At 41.1% G+C, this 18466-nt stretch overlaps 1 long non-coding RNA gene across 1 annotated transcript in view; it reads right to left on the bottom strand.

Annotated features, from left to right (window-relative positions):
- Positions 1 to 17470: 17470 nt before the first annotated feature.
- Positions 17471 to 18466, bottom strand: part of LOC125105638 (uncharacterized) — a 60355-nt gene continuing 59359 nt past the window's right edge. The window contains exon 3 of the long non-coding RNA XR_007128969.1: positions 17471 to 17686. This is a non-coding gene — a long non-coding RNA (uncharacterized LOC125105638). The remainder of the gene's footprint in view (positions 17687 to 18466) is intronic.

The raw sequence follows: 18466 nt of genomic DNA, 5'->3' as shown, positions 1-18466 counted from the left end.
CACTCTCTTTCTTTCTCCTTCTTTCTTTCTTCTTCCTTTCTTTCTCTCTTTCTCTCTTCTTTCTTTCTTTTTTTCCTTTTTTTAAGATTTTATTTGTTTATTGAGAGACTGTGAAAGTGAGAGAGATCACAGAGGAAGAGGGAGAAGCAGACTCGCTGAGCAGAGGCCATGATGAGGGGCTTGATCCCAGGACCTAACAGAGATCATGACCTGAACTGAAAGCAGATGCTTAACCCACTGAGCCACACAGGCACAAGTCCAGAGCATCTTTTTGATCTGACAACCCCTGAGGGGTCATCCGTTAGCTATTTATGGGTAATCTTAACTGCTGCGTTGAATATGCCATATTCTTTCTTTAAATATCTACCCAAGGCCTCAAAGTAATGGATGTGTTTTTAATAAACCTAACACATAAATCATTCATCAGATATACTCCAAAACAGAGAAACTATCAGGACACCCTGAAAGATTCATTAGAACATTTTTTTTTTGCAGACATTGTCACCAAGTTTAATAAATGTAGGTCAACTCAAAACAGAGATGAGAAATGGCACAATGCTTTATGGATTGAGAGTCAAGAATATAAGAATTCTAGTCTTGTCTTTCTTGCTCACTTGTTTAATGACTATAGTGTGCTTATCACATATTCCTAATTACTCTTACTTCTGACCAAAAACCAGAACAATGTCTACAGAAGATTTTGAGCTCCTAAAAGAGTAGCTTTCAGTAAGTTCAGTTGTCAGTAATAAAGCCTTCCGTGTATAAGTATAGAGTGGGCTTGCCTGGATTCAAGTCCCAACCCCCCCTACCAAAAGCTTGGTACTTAACTCGGAATTAAAACCTGTTGAATAGAATTAAGAGGTCTACTGTTGTTGTACATAATACTGAAATGAACATCTTTTAACACATAGATGTGTTTGTGCATTTGTTTATACTTATAGGGAGAATTCCTGAAAGATTTACCTAAGATTAGGTAAATTTAAAATGTTCATGTATATGGCTAACTGGCCCTTCAAAGAATTTATACCAAATTTGTACTTCCGAGTATATGTATGTTCCTATTTCCTCATACCCTTGTTCACACTATTCATTGTCAATTTTAAATTTTAATCATTATACAAAGTCAGAGGAAATTTCATTGTAATTTGCCCTTCTTGAAGTAAAGATTGCATCTTTTCAAATTTCAGTAGTCTTTCATTAGTTCATGCATCCCCCATTCTCAATTTTCTTGTGTATATTTGATGTTTTTCTTATTGCTTTGTAGTACTCATGGTAGATTAAGATCTTTGTAAAAACAGAAAAGTTGGGGAGAAATTCTAATGAATTTCATTCATGGGCAGTATTTATTAATTTGAAAATTTTATGGTAATTGGCATTACTAACTGAAAAAGGACAAAACCTCCCCAGGTATGAACAGTGAAAAGCCCCAGCTGTGTATCACCTAAGTTATTACCATACTAATCACTGAAATAACCCATTTTGTATATAAAACAAAATGCAAAGAAGTCCAAGATGTGATCTCTGCCCTTAAGGAGTTCACAGTAAAGAACATGAGACACATTCATGAGAAATTATAATAATTTGAGATCATAAAAGGAACAAGTGATATAGACCATAAAATGCTCTAGAAATTAAGGAAGGGAAGCTCATCTTCAGTTGGAGTAGTTAAAGAATACAAAGAATATCACTTAAAAGAAAACACATGCTTGAATAGGCAAAGAGATAGATTCAGAAGTCCAAAAGCGAGAAGCCAGTGAGAGACAACAGTTAAGTAGACATTGGTCTACATTCAAGAGAGGTTTGGATGAGGGAGCAGTGGGAAAGTTCACACATGGAAAGATGGGTTGGGGTCAAATTATTGAAGGCCTTGGATATCTGGCTTAGGTTGGATTTTATGCTAGGGGAGCAAGTGAAATTTTTGACCAGAGTATAGACATAATGAAAACAATTTTTAGAATGATAATTTTGACTGGTTAATGATGAATGAATGAATGAATGAAAAATGTTGCATTAGAACAGGGGATGACAAGTGTATTAATACTTTCTGTGGGGAGAACGAACTAATTTAAAGGAAAAGTGGTTTATATTTACATCGATTTATAATGCATAAATTATAGCTCTAGAACTAATGCTACCTAACATTACTTAAGAAAACTGATTCAAACCCAGAATTCCTTGTGTGTAGATTGAACATTCCAATGCAGTGCCTTTTTCTAAATCTGACTCAGCTTTCAGACCCCACCACTCCCTCCCTCTGATGATGGTATAAAGACTTTCCTTGTTGGGTCTGGAATTCATATCAGTTTTCTCACAGACCCAGAAATTCCAAACATGCTATTGTCATTACACCTCATCTGTCAACCTAAGGAATGGCATTATTTATTCTTATGATTTGGAGAAATGAGGTGTTGGTAGAAAGGGCTCAGAATAATGGGAGGAAGGTGTTGGCTTCATAGAATCAGCAATTCCTTTCTTACTTCATTTCCTTTACATGTTCCTGAAGTTTAGGTGATTGAGCTGAGCCCCCTGCACTGTAACTGCAAAGCAGTATTCATTCAATAAATATTTATTGAGCACCTACAATAAATGTCAGGTACTGTGTAAAGTACTGGGAACAGTGCTTGAAGTATGGAGCCAGTCCTTACTCTAAGAAGCTTACAGACAGGTGGGAAGCATAGAATCAATTTCATATTCCACTGTTGCTCTTCACACAGGACAAAGGGCTGGACACCTCCCTTGAAATCTTCTACATGGAACAACCCTACCACATCTGCAGTTTACTTCATGCTTTCCTATGTATACATTCCTATGTGTACTGAGGCATAGAGTCTACTTCTGATGGGTATAAGGAGATAAAAGGAATTCAAATAATATATATTTGGTAAACTTGCTGCAAAAAACCAGATGTGATAGTGGTTATGGAAATCACCAAAGAGTAGAACATGGAACCAATCCATAGAATTGGAGAGATGCAGTAAATGCATTTGCAAAGGTAAACTTTCTAATGTAAGTAATAAACCTATGGCACAGATAGTAAGGACTGAGGCAACTTAGAAGAAGAGGCATAACTTCCAGAAAGAGGTGGGCTTTGCACTGTTTCCTGAAGGAGAGATCTGATTTGAATAGGTAGAGGAGATGGGTGGTGCCATGTGGGAGCCTGGTTAGCGATGGATCTTGCAATTCCCAAGAACAGAAGCCCAGAGCACAGACTCATGCAGGAGTGGTCCTAGGGCTTCTACATGGCTAGAGTCATGGGGTCCAACCATCTGAACTGGTGTCTCTCCCTCTCCTGGCTCTGCTTTCCCCTGAATTGTTTTTGTCTCAGACAACCGACTCTACCTGGTAGCTGCTAGGTTCACAGTTCACCCCATCAACCACCCCACACAAAAGACAACTTCCTTCCTCTATAGTTCTAAGCAAACTCCTGTGATTTACTCTGATTGGACTGACTTATATCACTTTCCCATCCCTGACCTGACTCAATCATTGTAGCAAGGAGGATGGAATTAACTGATAGGCCAGATCTAGATTATGTCTCCACCCTTGGAACAAAAGCAGGCGGGGTCAGCTCCATCTGAGCCACATCAGAACAAGATTAGGGAAGAGGTGTTCATCAGAGAGAAGAATTGTAATGCTATTTCCAGAAAAATAACAAGAATCACCAGCACTAAAACACTCTATGATAAAGAACTTACTATGAGTACTAAAAAACTTACTCACTGGGTATTATTCTAAACAATGTTCATATATTCCTTATTTACTTGTCCTACATCCTGTGAAGAAGCTAATCTTATCTCCATTTTCAGATAAAGAAACTGAGGCATGGGGATTTAAAGGAATTTATCACATGGCTGGTACACATCAGGTCAGGGACTGGAACCCGGGGCTGTCAGATTGCTGAGTTCATGGTCTTACCCACTATAGCATACTAAAACTGACTTCTGTACACACAGAAAACTAGCTAATGCTCAGACTCAGAAATAAGCAAAGTATGTCCAACGAACAGTGAGAAGACCAGCAATCGAGGACAGTAATTTTGGTCTATTCTCACAGCTATGGAAACAATATCCAGAAAGTTTGTAGGCAGTGCGATCCTCCCCAGCAGGTCAAGATCTGACAAGACCCAAGCGACCATCACCTGAACTTCCAAGGGAAATGAAATGTCACTGCAGAAAACCGAGTTATCCCCCCGAAACCTACCCCAGCCCAATCCTCTTGACAGATTGCGGTTAGTACTTTTACACAACGAGCCAAGGAAATTACTTATCTATGTCTGATTCTCATTCTCTCTCTCTCTCTCTCTCTCGCTCTCTCTCTCCTGCTTCGAAACATCATTCAGGCAGCATATATTCATTTTAGTTAAAACTAACAATGCATTTAAAAACACACGCAAAATCGAACAGTTGCCATTTGGGGCGGGGAGAACCAGCAGCCCCTGGCTGGAGTCTGTTGACTGCATTTCCTGATGCAAAGAAAAGCCAGCACAGTTGAGAAAACACCACAAAGCATTAGATGGCGACAGCTTGTGTACTTCAGAAGAGAAATGGGTACATTAGGAAAAGTTTTTCTCCCTTTGATGTGGAATGTGCTATCTTTTTTTTTTGTTGTATTAAAATGGGAGTTAACTTTAAATAAATAAAATTCAGCCTGTAGGTTTCAGAAAACTAATGTTGTATTTTGACAGTGTCATTTCTCTGATCCTTGAAAGCATTATGGGAGTTAACTTGGGCCTTCATCATGGTTTTCCTTTATGGCGTGAAGAGCACATTATTTTTTCAGTCTGTGTTATTGATTTCCCCTCACTTCCTCCCACATTTTCTCTTTGCCAGCTGTTACCTCTGCCCCTTGCTCCCCCACTCGCTGAGAGGGCAGGTGAAGTGACTTTCTCCCGTGTCTTTGGCTGCGGGCAGTCCAGGCACTCCCACCTTAGTGTTCCTCCCTCAGCTACGAACTCTCCTCTGCGTGGTTTCAAAATGCGGATAAGCCAAGGGCCCTAGACCGCCTTCCAGAAGAGATCAGAGTGAGCCTCATGTTCATCTGATAAGCCAGTGGAAGGATGTGCAATTTTTATTTAGCATGACTTTAATTGGACTTGAAAATATGCCCCCTCCATTTACGACACAGAATGCATGAACCTGATAGACTGATGAAAATGTTGTTTTCTTTTGTGGTTCTTAGTTTCCCAAAAGAGCACTGAATAGTCAAATATCAGGTGATTTGAGCCCCCCTTAGAATTTACTAATGAAATAAAGCCTTTTTTCTTCTAAATAAAGTTGCTTTTAGGTAAATGAATTATGTAGCCACCTCAAATAAGGTGTGCTTTGCCACATGAGAAAAAACAAGTGTTTTTTTCCTTGTAATTGTCCATTTTGATCACTCTTTTCACTCAAGGAATTGCTTCTAAAACTGAATGTATTTGAGACATACAAAACAACAATTAGAAAAAGAAAATCCTTTAATATAAAAAAATTGCCATGATTAAGGAGTTTTCAGAATTTCACGGTTATTAATAAGATTTGGAAATTTATAGCTTCTAGAGTTTAAGTTTTTAAAACAAAAGATATGTTTATGTGTAAGGAAGATTCGTGAAATTATATGCAAAATTGTGTGTGCATATGCATATGTTTGTGTTCTGAAGAAAGGCTTCATGGCTTTAATCAATTTTCAGGAGGGTTGATGACAGGAAGAATTCCCAGTTTGCCTATCTCACTTTCCTTCCCTTGCTTCTCTGAAGTCAACACCCTCCCCCACCCCCCCCACCCTCCCGCCCAGCTTCCTATTAATCCCTTCCCAGATGAATTGTTATTTTGTTTTGTAAATAAGTTAGGCTGAGCCAGGATGGAGATGGTGGTGGCAGGTAAATGGCAAGACACCGTGTGGGGAGGTGGGAAATGCAGTGAGTGCCCTGGGGGTGGGCTGTTAGGAAGATGGATGGTGCTTCCTGCACCTGCCCTGAGCAGCCTCTCCCGGGAGGGAAATGGTGCCTCCAACATGCCACCATGTCAAGCTTCCATTACACTGAGGATACACGGAAAGAGACTGTCAAGGGGAGAAACTGAAGTGGGTAGTAGATTTCCTGAATGCTCTACTGTAATCCATTTTTTTCCATTTGGTTTTATTTTTTATTTGAGGTTTGGGGGCATTTTCCCCCACTTTCCTTAGTTTCTGTATCCATTACAACATCCTAACACTCTAATTGGCTTTCTGTGGGGGCAAACAGGAGGTATTGCTTCTGGCAGGATAGGATTTTCTGTCCTGTTGATTGATGGGTTAATTTTTATTGAGCACAGTGTGCTACCAGCAGAACCAAAAATCCAAGACACAATTCCAGCTTTAGGAGTTTCCACTCTAATGAAAAGTAAGACAGACAACACATGCAAACCTTCCAGTTTCTTTCTCTTACCAGTAGTTTTCCCTTCTATCTCTCTCTCTTAAGTCAAGTCTACATAAGCAGCAAGTGGATATTGAGGCACCAAGACAGATAATTTAGGGCCCAGAAACATGCCATTAAAAAACAGGGGGTGCCGGCTGGATCAAGCAACCTGGTGAGGGGAGTGGGTTCATCGGAGAGTTTGAGTGGCTGTTCAATGCTGAACTTCAGAACAGGCAAACACTTCTCCAGATTCTTTTGGTTCTATCCTATGTCAAGTTAGATTAAATTATATCAAGTTAGATAAAAGAAAGTTACATTCTTGGACTATATAATCGCTTAATGCCCACAGAAATCCCTTCACTGAAATACAACACAATATTACCTGACACAATCTCACGAAGGTCTGACGATTTTTCGATAGTCATTTGAAGAATGCTTCATTGTCCCTCTGTGTCCATGATATAAGAATACATAGGAGCATTCCTCTGTAAATTACCAGGCCCCTCAAAGAAGTTTCCCTTTCCAGACAGTTCTCTTTCCTTTTATCAAACACTCTAAGTTAAGTGACCCAGAGTGTTGTCCAATTTGCTCAGAGGAAATTTAGTGCTCAAATGAACTCATTGTTCCATCTCTGAATCACTCAGAATATTTCTCCTTTTTTTAAGATTTTATTTATTTATTTGTCAGAAAGAGCATGCACAAGCAGAGGGAGTGGCAGGTAGAGGGAAAAGGAGAAGTAGGGAGCCAAATCGGGGCTCAATCCCAGGACCACAGTGTCACAACCTGAGCTGAAGGCAAACACTTAATCAACTGAGCCACACAGGTGCCACAGTCACAATATTTCTGAACCATGATTCCCTCATCCATAAAATGGTGTATATTAGAGATGATGATCTTTACGATTCTTCCAGCTCTGAAGTACCTCCCAACACATACACATTCTTATATGATTTCTGATCTCATTCATACCCTTACTTAATTACAATAGAAGCTGTGTAAAAGCATGACCCATGTCTGCCTTGTTCACCTAGACACCCCTGGTTCCTAACACTAAATATACCTTGAACAAATACATTACTCTGCATTCATAGAGATGTGTGCCTCAAATCTTTCTTTGAAAGGAAACAGTCCATAAAGGAAATCCTCACACTCTATTTGCATATAATTCTTATATTGTATGTAAAAATCTCATGCTTCCTCTGCCTATGTAGCTACAAGTAAAATTTTGTCCTTTCCTTCCCCTTTCTTCTCTTGTTGATCTGGTTCTCTTGCATACTATTTCACAAAAGGCCCCGATTTTAAAATAAAGCTAAATGTAGAACAGGACACTTGCACGCAGGTGGCCAGAGCTAAGACTGCTCAGAAAGGAGAGAGCAAGGTCCCTGAGCCCAGGGAGGCCAGGTCTGCTGCCACCGAACTCACCAGCTGACAGCTGATCTAACAACACACAGAAGAAACAAAGCTCCTCACTCCCTCGGCTAAACAGGTTAACCTGTCCCCCCAAAACAACGGGCCTGATCCTTCGGAGTTGGGTAGAATGAGCCAGCCACTGCCTCAGAGGCCCCAGAGACTCCCCTTGCTGCCCAGGGTGGGAGTCCACGGGGAGGGCCAGGGTCCGCCCATGTTCAATGTGCTGATTTTATCTTTTCCTGACACATAAAAGATTATGTTCTCTAAACATAAAGTTTAGCCAGAACAGTGTGACGGTGTTGCATAGGTGGACGGCAGAGAGCTAAAGGGTGGATTACGGAGAAGGTCCAGGAAGACACGGGAAACCGAGATGGGAAAAGAGATGTACTTGTGGGACTGTCGTGCTCCCTCCAATCGGCAGTCTGAAGCGCGGCCTTCTCATACATTTGATAGGCAATGCTGCCCTCTCGTGGCCAAGTGAGATGAGCACAGGCTCCAGTTAAATTCCCATACAGCGTTTAGGGACATCTTTTGTTGTTAGGGATTTCATCAGCAGTTTTGAGATTACTTTGCTTCTAGATCTGAAAGTGAAAAGACAGACATTTTACCAAAATGTGTGTGACTCCTCCTCTTCCTTCCTTCACTCATTTTTCCATGATGTTTCTACATAATGCCTGCAGTTGGCCTTCCAGCAAACCGCTGGGCCCGACCCCTTGAAGAGGCCTGGAAAAAAGCCTGGCACCTGTCTTACACCTCAGAGGCTGCCTACTAGAGGACCACTGGGAGAAGCGTGTGGTGGACATTTGCTCTCACTGCTCCTTTCCACTGGAAGGCTCTGTCCTTATTTCCTCACATGGCTGGTTCCTTCCCATCACTTGGCTCAGCTCTGGAGCCGCTGGACCACAGCAGCCGCACCACACCCTCGCCGCCCCCGCCCCCGCCCCCACCCCCAGCCTCACCCCAGAGTGCCAGTCTTCTGGCACGTAATCGGTCTTCTGACTCCATACAGCTCATCGCTTTTTAAAATTATGTGTATTTGCTTCCTCATTTACTGTCTCTCTTTCCCCCATCACAATATAGCCTTTAAAACAGCAGGAACCTTAGTTTTTTCCGCTCATATATCTGCACACACTAGAAAATGTTGCACATGTTTGGCACATAGCAGACTCTGAATAAATATTTCTGAATGAATGATAGAGACTATTTATCTCCTAAAACTTCTCTCCCCATAGCAATATTTGTGTCTAACATCTTGCCATCTCCAGTGTCGGGAAGGTGGGACGTGGAGATTTAGGCAGAATTTCGCTAGGGAAACCTGGAAGGCACACAATTCCTTCTCCTGCATCGGCAGACACTCCAGATTAGAACTGCAAATTACTAGTGCTGGGTTTAATATGATTTCTTAAAAGTCTGATTATCTATGTTTCTCCTTGTCTACTCAGCAAAAAAGTCCTATTGTAGGCAGGTACAGTTTTCTAAAACAATAGAAACACAGAGAAAAGAAATGGAAAAGAACATAATGATAACGAAAATTCTCAGTCTTGTCAATAATTAAATGTCAGTTGGTAGTAGTAAACTCATGGATACACAACCTCATTGTACCAGGAGAATTTTTAAGAGGACAATACCCTTTCTTGGTCATACCAGCATATCCTGTGCTGTAGTGACCACAATGTCTGCCTTCATTACATCTTTTTTTTTCCTCACTACGTCTTTTAAAGCAACAGCTGTAGAACCATCTCTGTAAGACATGTTTTGATAGTCTCCTTACATCAGGGCTTTTCTCCTTTTTCTTTTTTTTCCTTCCCTTTTTCTCCCCATATAAAATATAATATTCCACACTAATGTGTAAAACAAAACAAAACAAAAATCCTGAACAGCTTTGTTAAAGCGAAGTTAGGGACCCAGAGTCCTGCCCAGTGAACCTCTCTCACCATTCTTTCTTCCCTCCCTCCCCTTCTCTTATGATGAAAGCCATTGGGTTCCCGAAGGGGAGTTACAGGGCTCCCAAAATTAGGCAGAAACCAATAGTGAAAATCATACCTATGGCAACTCCAATACTTTTAAAAAATATTCTAATATTTTACTATTAATTCTGGGTAAAGAGAAGCACTTGTTAGGCTAATGTGTGATTTCTATCCATTTGTTCATTCAGTAAACATTGTGGATCATGATCTTACCATGTGCCAGGCTCTGCTAAGAATGGGAGATACCTGTGAAACAAATGGGGCCCCTGCTTTCATGGAGTTTATTGCCATTGGAGATATTGATAAATAAACAGACAGGTACAATACAGTGTAGCAAATGTGATGATAGAGCAAATACAGGGGGAGCACCGGGAAGTACACTGAGCAGGAACTTCATAGATCACAGAAGACTTTTTGGAGGTGGAGATAGAGAGAGAGAGAGATAGGTGACTACTTTGGAATGCAGTTTTCCAGTTAAGAGGATAACAAGGACCCATGGGCCTCAGGGGGGAAAAAGTACAGCTCATCTGAGGAACTGGAAAAAAACTGTGTTTCAAAGGAGCATCAGGTGTATGGGAGACACAGCAGGGAGAGGAGGGAAAGGTGAGGCTGGAGAGGTGGGCACAGTCTGCATCACAAAGGACCATGTAAGTAATTGTAAGAAGTCTGAACTTCAGCTGGAGGACAATAAACCCACTGAAAGATTATAACCAGGAAAATAACATGATCGGATCAGCTGCAGCTGAAGAATGCCAGCAAGGTTGACGATGAGATTGACGAAGAAAATGTTGTAGTAACTGAGATGAGAAACAGATGGTGGTCTAATTCAGCAAATGGCCATTGAGATGGATTTAAGGGATAGAAGATTCTAGTCAAGAAGTAGAATCAACAAGACGTAGTTGGTTGTATATGGGAGATGAGGGTAAAGGAAAGGAAAAATATGTCCAGGCTTCTGGCTTGAGCCACAGAGTAGATGGAGATTCCATCACCAATAGGGGAACTAATAGGGGCAGAAGTATAATGAGTTTTATTTGGACATGTTGTGGGATATGTTTGTGAGACAAGCAAGTGGAAATAATTGGGATGCAGTTGGGTGTGTGGATTTGAATCTCAGAAAAAATATGGTCTAAAGATTAAGATACAGGATACTGATGACAGCATATGTGGTTGGTGGTACTTGAAAATATGCAAATACATAAGATATCCAAAAGATTTTGTAGTGAAAGAAAGAGAGGATCCAGAAGAAAACCTTGTGGGACAACACATGTGAAGGGCAAACAGAAGAAGAAGGGCTCCACAGGGAACAGGGAAGGAAGCAACAAGGAAGTAGAAGGCAAATTTTTGGAAGCCAGAGGAAAAGTGTTTTTAGAAGGAGAGAGTGGTTGATGCTGGAATTTGCTGAGAGATAACGGGGGCACTGTTCTTTGGTTTTAGCCAGAAGGCATTCATTGGTGACCTTAGTGAAAACAATATCCATGGAAGTCATAAGAATAGAAGTCACCCTGTTGTAAGGTCAAGGGAAGATGGGAAAGTAAAGACAACAGTGAGACAATTCTTAGGAAGCTTCACTATGAAAGAAAAGTAGGACCCATGGTGAGAACAGAATAGAAATGTAAAGTCAGAGGAGGTTTTTGTTTGATTTTATGTAGAAATACTGATGGAAAGGAAAGTATTATCATTCTTAATTTATAGAGAATCAAAGAGGTTAAGCAATTTACCCAAAGTCATATAATCAGCAGAGCTAGGATTCAAACCCAGATCTGTCTGGCTCTAGAGTCCTTGTTCCTAACCAAAAATATAAAAGAATAACTCTAAAAATAAATAAATAAATAAAAGAATAACTCAGTCCTAGATACTGGCTTACCAATAGAGTTTACTAGCTCAGAATCACATTCTGGTTAGTGCCTGGACGGTGGGGGGGTGGGGGGGAACCATATGTCAGGTACCCCACCCCCATTTAATGGACTAGGAAACTGAAGCTAGAGGAGTCTGGCTTATGCTTGCACATCTCACTCGTGGCAAATCTCAGCTCTGCTCTTTGTCAGCTTTTATTCTATCTTTCCTAACATCTCCACTTGGCTTAGGAGACTTGGAGTGGGAAAGTAAGACATAAAGTATCTTGGTATGACAACCAAGTGAGTTTGTTATGTAGATTTGCTGCATGAATATGTTGAGGTTAACATGGTCTCTAGAAACTCTGCTTAGCATACTAACAGGTAAATAAGTAAAATTCTGAAGATATATACCTAACCTGCCTTATATTGTATTTCCAGTAAAATTATCAAAATTAGCACTTCTCAGTTGATGTTATTCATATATATACTTATTACAGAAGTATATAATAACTTTAAACATTATTCTCAGGGAAATGAGTGTATCATTTTTGCATTCCCTGTTTAGTTTTCCCAAAAGTTCTGTAAGTACAGATTGAATAATTAAGGGAAGTTTTGAAATGAGAGACATAAAACTATAATTAAGTAAAAAATAACCATATATAAAATTGTGCAGTAGAGGTGGTCAACCTTTTTGTGACACAAAACTCTTATCTGTGTATGCATCAGATTCAGTTCAGTGACATAATGGTTTAAAAATATGAAAATTAACAAAGAGGTAAGGGGGGCCATCTAGATAAATTTCACTCTTGGAGTCTACTCGCATACCTCCTAAACACGCCCACAGATTTGGCTTTCAGGCAATGTACTAAAACACTACCGAGGCAGAGCATGTGCTCTGGAATCAGACTGCTTAGCTCAAATGCCAGTCACATGTGGACTAATTAGTGACCTTAGGCAAGTCACTTAACCACCTCATGTCTCAGATTAGTCAGTATAATCTGAGGATATTCACGTGTATGTTGGGGGCATAGTTCTCCATGAGTCTCCATATTGCTCCCATCTTTAGAAGACACTGACTGCCCATTGTGCTAGGATAACTTCTCGAGGATTTTGTAGAGCAAGCAGCCTTGGAACACAGAAATAGTGTCTCCCTCAGAACAAAGGGCAGGCATACTTACTGCCTATTATAAAAGATTTAGGTTGACTAAGCTTAGGGCTCCTCTCCTACTACACAGTCCACTGCATATGCTAGCATCCCCATGGAACTTCAGGTCCATAAGAACTACACAAATAGGTCAACGTTCATGCTGTAGGCTGAGTCATGAGTAACAAAGTCCTTTGTCTCTGACCCAGAAGGCTGGTGTCCTCTGCCAGCCCTCAGAAACTTGCCCATAGAGCAAAATCTCAGATCCTCTGCAGTTCTTCACAACTTAGGGAATTTAAAGATGAAATGAATTTGTCCATTGAAAATGCTTAACACACTTCTTGGTACTTAGTAAGCACTCAATAAAGGTAAACTCTACATCAGAACCATCACAATAGGGGTATGTCCATGGGAGTGCCACATAAATGAAAGCGTGTATTATGCCTGAAGCCCCACTCATAGAAATCAATCAATAAAGCTTTGCATATTTTCAGTAGACTTTTACTTCCAGGTACAAATATTATTTATATGTATTATTATATATTATTATAGATATAATTATATATTCCCATCAACACCTCAGTGACTACCGGCACTCATTTCTCATAGCAGAGCCTGGCAGAGGAAGTCTTAAGAGGTGTACATTTTATGTGATTGAGAGAGAGTTCCTCAACATGAGGTATTGCCCAGATAAACAGACTTGAGTAGGAGACAAGGGTATCATTATGACGGTGGGGTTGGTATCTATCTTGTCCAGTACTGTATTTCCAACATACATACAGCATGAGGCCTAGCGCACAGAGGCCCAGTAAAATCTCTGTTGAATGAATGGATGATATCCCAGATAGACGTTTGGGAAGCCTTTCTTTGTCATCCAGAAGTAGACTTCTAAGTCGCTGAAGTGTCCCTGTCCTCAAATTATCCCCACCAAATCTGACAACCATTTTACCTACTAAAAGGAAATTCCATCAAAAGTCTAAGATAAAAAGCAACAATAAAATAACAAAACAAATTTTTGACCTACTTTGTTATGCATTGAAAAGCTCACTTTGGCAGACAGAAAGGCTTGTGCTGTGTAATTGTCATCAGTGTTTCACTTAATATTTTAATGAGCTGAGCAACTGACATCCTGGCTGAACACATGCCTTTTGTGGCTCTTGTTGCTAAGTAAAAAAGTGTATAAAAAACTAGTTGTCCTTCCCCCACCCACCAAAAAACTCCACGTAATTCCTTAAAACATAAATACATCCCAACTGCCACTTGGATTTATACAAAGATGATTCCCGATATCCTCCTTCCAACTCTTCTCATATTTTCCTTCTCCCTCAGAGCTGATGAGGTGGGTTCCAGAGCCCTGTGCTGGTTCCTGGACACAGAGCACATCCTCCTGAGCCAGGACTTGTCTGCCAGGACAGGCAGGGTCATCTTTAGCTCTTTCTCTCTTCTTCTCAACCCTCCCCAGAACTACACTGATACATTTATTTTAATATTTCTTCTTTCTTTCCAACTGGCAAGGTCTTCTCCATAGCTGATGTTTTTCTCTTTTTGCTCCATTCTCTTCTTTTTTCTCTTCCCTTCTCCCCCCCAACCCTGGGAGGGGTGATTTATTGGAAACCCCAGAATGATCAAGAGGTAATTTTAGAGAAGCGGGGGACATCAGTAATGTGATTCTACATTGGGCGGGAACAGCAGTAAACTGAATACCCTTTACACAATGTGGAATTTACATTCCTTATTTGCCAGCCTTTGAAGATAAGCTTTAAAATTCACCCCATCAGGGGCACCTGGTGGCTCAGTGGGTTAAGCATCTGCCTTCAGCTCAGATCATGATCCCAGGGTCCTGGAGTTGAACCCTACATTGGGCTCCCTGCTCATCAGAGAGTCTGCTACTCCCTCTACCTCTGCCCTCCCTACTGTTTATGTTCAGGCTCTCTCTCTGTCAAATAAATACATAAAATCTAAAATAAAAGAAAATAAAATGAAGTAAAAGTAAATACTTTTAAAATAAATAAAAGTAAAGTAAGATAAAATAAAATTCACCCCATCATACAGTTGGGAAAACTAAAGACTGAGAGATTAAGCTACCACACTGGGTCTACCAGAGAATAAATGGCAACACCCAAATTTATGCCCAGACAGTGCAATTCCGAGGCTGACTCTTAGCCCTGTGATCTCATGTATTGAGCTTAGATTTGGGGGATAAATAGGAGTTATCTAAACAAATTAATAAAGAAGAGGACAAGTTCTTATAGGTGTGGAGGCCAAGAAAAACAAGGCTGTACCCACCTCGAGTCTAGCCCTGACATAAGTGCAGCCATCTTGATGTTCCAGATTATCACAAAATATTTCTTGGGTTCTGACCTACTCAGGTTAGCACTTTAAACAGTCCCTCTCTCCTTTAATGATTGATTTAAACCCCTGGACTGGAAAAGGGTTTTTTGTCAAATACCAAAAACTTATTTGAGCTTCATTTTCTTTTTGTTACACTAATCATGTTTTGCTATTTTCTCCCATGTCTCCTCACCTGACCTCAACTCCTCCGCTCTCATAACTTCCACAGATGATCCTTTCCACTTGGGAAGATACCTGAGCAGTCTCCCCCGGACTCAGCCACCTCCGTCTTTCATAACTCCCCTACACATTCCCCAACTGACCAGTGTTGACCCGAGCAGGTAGGGACAACTCTACGCCCCTACTCAGCAGAAAGAAGTTACAGAAGATGAGACCTTCCACCCTCAACAACCTTAAAGATTTAAAGGTCAAAATTGTTCAGGGGGGAATGATGTGGGAAACAGAGGCAGAAGAAAATCATTAAAATTCCTTACCTACAAGCCCTTGAAACAGAAAGAGTGGCTCTCCTCTGGGACTTAACTGCCCTCACCTTGAGGTTTTGCTAAGGACAATCCTAGCCTGACTGATGCCCTACCCCGACAGGTCCAACCAGGATCCTGTAAGTCTACTCTAACAATTCCTTCAGGAAACTTTTTCTCTAAACCTCCAAGATAGTGTCGAGAATCATTCCCAAGCATATGGCCCACTGATATACATCTAAAGGGTCTCACGAGAAGATTTTTACTACTGGTAATAAATAACCTTTCTCCCAACAATAGCTAGCCCCTCAAGGTCCTGGAGACCTTGCTTCCAAAATTCCTTAGAGACTTACATCATCCATAATCCCCTTTGTCCTCACCCACTGATGAGTCCACCCCTACTCTGCCTTTAAAAACTCTAACTATAATCTGGTTCGGGGTCCAAGTCCCTACTCCGCTGTGTCGGGTATACTTGGGCCCAAGCTTAAGCATGTCAAATAAACCCTCATGTGATTTCATCGGTGTTGGCTCCTTGGTGGTGGACATGAAAACTCGGGCATAACAGTAGGCAGAAGGCACGGCATTACATACAGGCCAAAAGATATGAACCAGCTTAACAAGTTTGGGAAACCACAATATCCATAGGGGAGTAACCAGGAAACAAACAAACAAAATACCTAGGAAACTCTGGACACTCACTTAGGACATAGCATAGGAGTGGAAAGACATGCAGGGTCATATCTAAGAGACCTGGGTAGGAATAACCTCTGACATAATGGTCTATGCATTGTGAAACCTCTGTGAGCCTCTATTTCCTCATCTCTAAAACTGAGATAACACACATTTCACAGTTTAATGGTACAGATTTTAACAAGATAACATATGAATAGCTGTGTAAACTATGGCATTCTATGCAAATATCTTTCTCCCTCTTAGCTTCTCCCCCTCTGTCATGGAAAGTAGGTTCATAACTGGGACTCAGGAAGCAGCTATAAAAGAAAGGACGTTCCAGGGGCCTGGGGAAATCTTGTAGGCAGGCTGCACTCTAGAAGTTATTCTTTTCTAGCCAGAAGTCTGGGAGGTTTATGAGACCCATCCTAACCCAGCGGCACAGAGAAAACGGTTTTGTCAAAGACATTAGTCAAGCATTTTTCTACTAGAGGGAAGTTGCACCTTTGAACTCCGGCATTTTATGGATTTTTTTATGAAATACGATAAGAACAGAAATGACTAAAACAGAGGAATGCTAGACTCTCCATCTTAAAAACTGAACTTTGAGAAGATATGGAGAACTCCGGAATTTGCATATCTGCTCTACTCCGAGGAGCTGGTGCAGGCTGCAGGGTTGGCACGGGATGTGGGCTGGGTCAGAAGGGAGGCTGATCAGCAGACGAGGACTTGGCCTGTGACGGAAGATGCCAAGCTCACCAAGCCACCTCCCCAAGCCACCACTCAGTTTCAGTACGTAGAATGATTCCCAGCCATTTGCAAGTCAGGCAATACCAGCGAGCACAAAATTCTGCCATGTTTTGAGGGCTCTTCTCTGTCCCTAAGCACCTTTTCAGGAGCGAAAGATGCAGCCGTGGACAGGACCCGCAATATCACTGCTGTCCTGGAGCTTACATTCTAGGCCCAGGTGGGCAGGGGTGGAGATCCTAAATGAACCAGGTTATTTCAAATAAAGTGCTCAATGACATATAGGAGGTGCTCACTAGTATTTGTTAACTGGATAGATTAATGAGGCCTAGGATTCTCTCAAAAGGCCATCTTTGCGCAGCAAGGCAGTCAAGCCAACTTGTCTTCATTGACAGTGCCCTTTAAAGTGTCATTCAGATTCATTCAACCATTTAGCAAAGAGTTCTTAAGTATCTATTCCATGCCAGGCGCGATGCTAGGCGCTAGGGATGTAAAGACAAAACTTATCTCACTCAGTAATCCTTTTATTGAGGAATCAGCTCCTGTCAGCTCTGTTCTTCTACTGATTTTGCCCACTTTCAGGTTCAGCTTGAATGTGCCTGCCATGAGGAGGGACACAGAAGGCCTGGATGGCCCAGGCTTCCCATCTAAGAGACGTCAGGAGAGACATTTTCACAAGGCAGGTGGCCCCTTGCTGGAGTTTCCCGTTGCTCTCAGAATCTCATGTAAATCTAGTAAAGAAAATGAAAGTAAGCATTAGGCAGTGTAGTCACCAATTCTCTCCCAAGCATGAGCGCACACTCTATTTAGTTTATAGATGGGTAACCCAACCACAGAATACTCCAGAAGTCTAGACGTCCAGAAGTCTCCAATATTCTAGAAGTCTAAAAGTCTAGAAGTTGGCCTTCTGTAAAGAGGAGTGGGACATTCCTACAGAGGAAGAGTCTTCCTGGCTGCTATTTCCAAACAGCAGAACCGCTGGCTCTCCCTGAACCCACAAACATGCATAGACACATACAAATCATGAGGATGGCTTTGACCATCTTATTATTAATATTTGAGATATGGGAGGAAACTAATTTCGTCAGTTCTGTGGTGTCTTTTCTTCACTTAATCCCATGAGATCTTTGGGAAAAGCCTACCCTTTCTTCCCAAGATATAAAGCTCTCTTCCAGGTGCCTGTTAATCCTTTTTTTAATATTTTATTAAGTGAATAAAGTTTATTGAGCCGACAAAACCATTTAATTTGTGATTTCAAAATTGTGACCAGAGAAGTTCGAGTTTGTGAATTGTTTAAAGATTTGTAAGGTGGAAAACAGCCCAGATGAGCAGCCAAAAAGGCTGAGAAGGAAACACAGTGACGAGAAAGGAAAATAATCTCCCCCAAGAGGCTGAGCAGGGAACACATGGAAAAACACAATACAGAATAAGAAAGAACACATCGTGTCCACCTGAAAATTGTTGTCTATCTCTTCTCTCAAGGAAAAAAAAAAGATGAATTAATATGCAAC

The sequence above is a fragment of the Lutra lutra genome, chromosome 7, assembly GCF_902655055.1.
Source record: "Lutra lutra chromosome 7, mLutLut1.2, whole genome shotgun sequence".
Classification (NCBI taxonomy): domain Eukaryota; kingdom Metazoa; phylum Chordata; class Mammalia; order Carnivora; family Mustelidae; genus Lutra; species Lutra lutra.
Note: the sequence above shows the minus strand (reverse complement) of the source record. Positions and strands in the feature narration are given on the sequence as shown.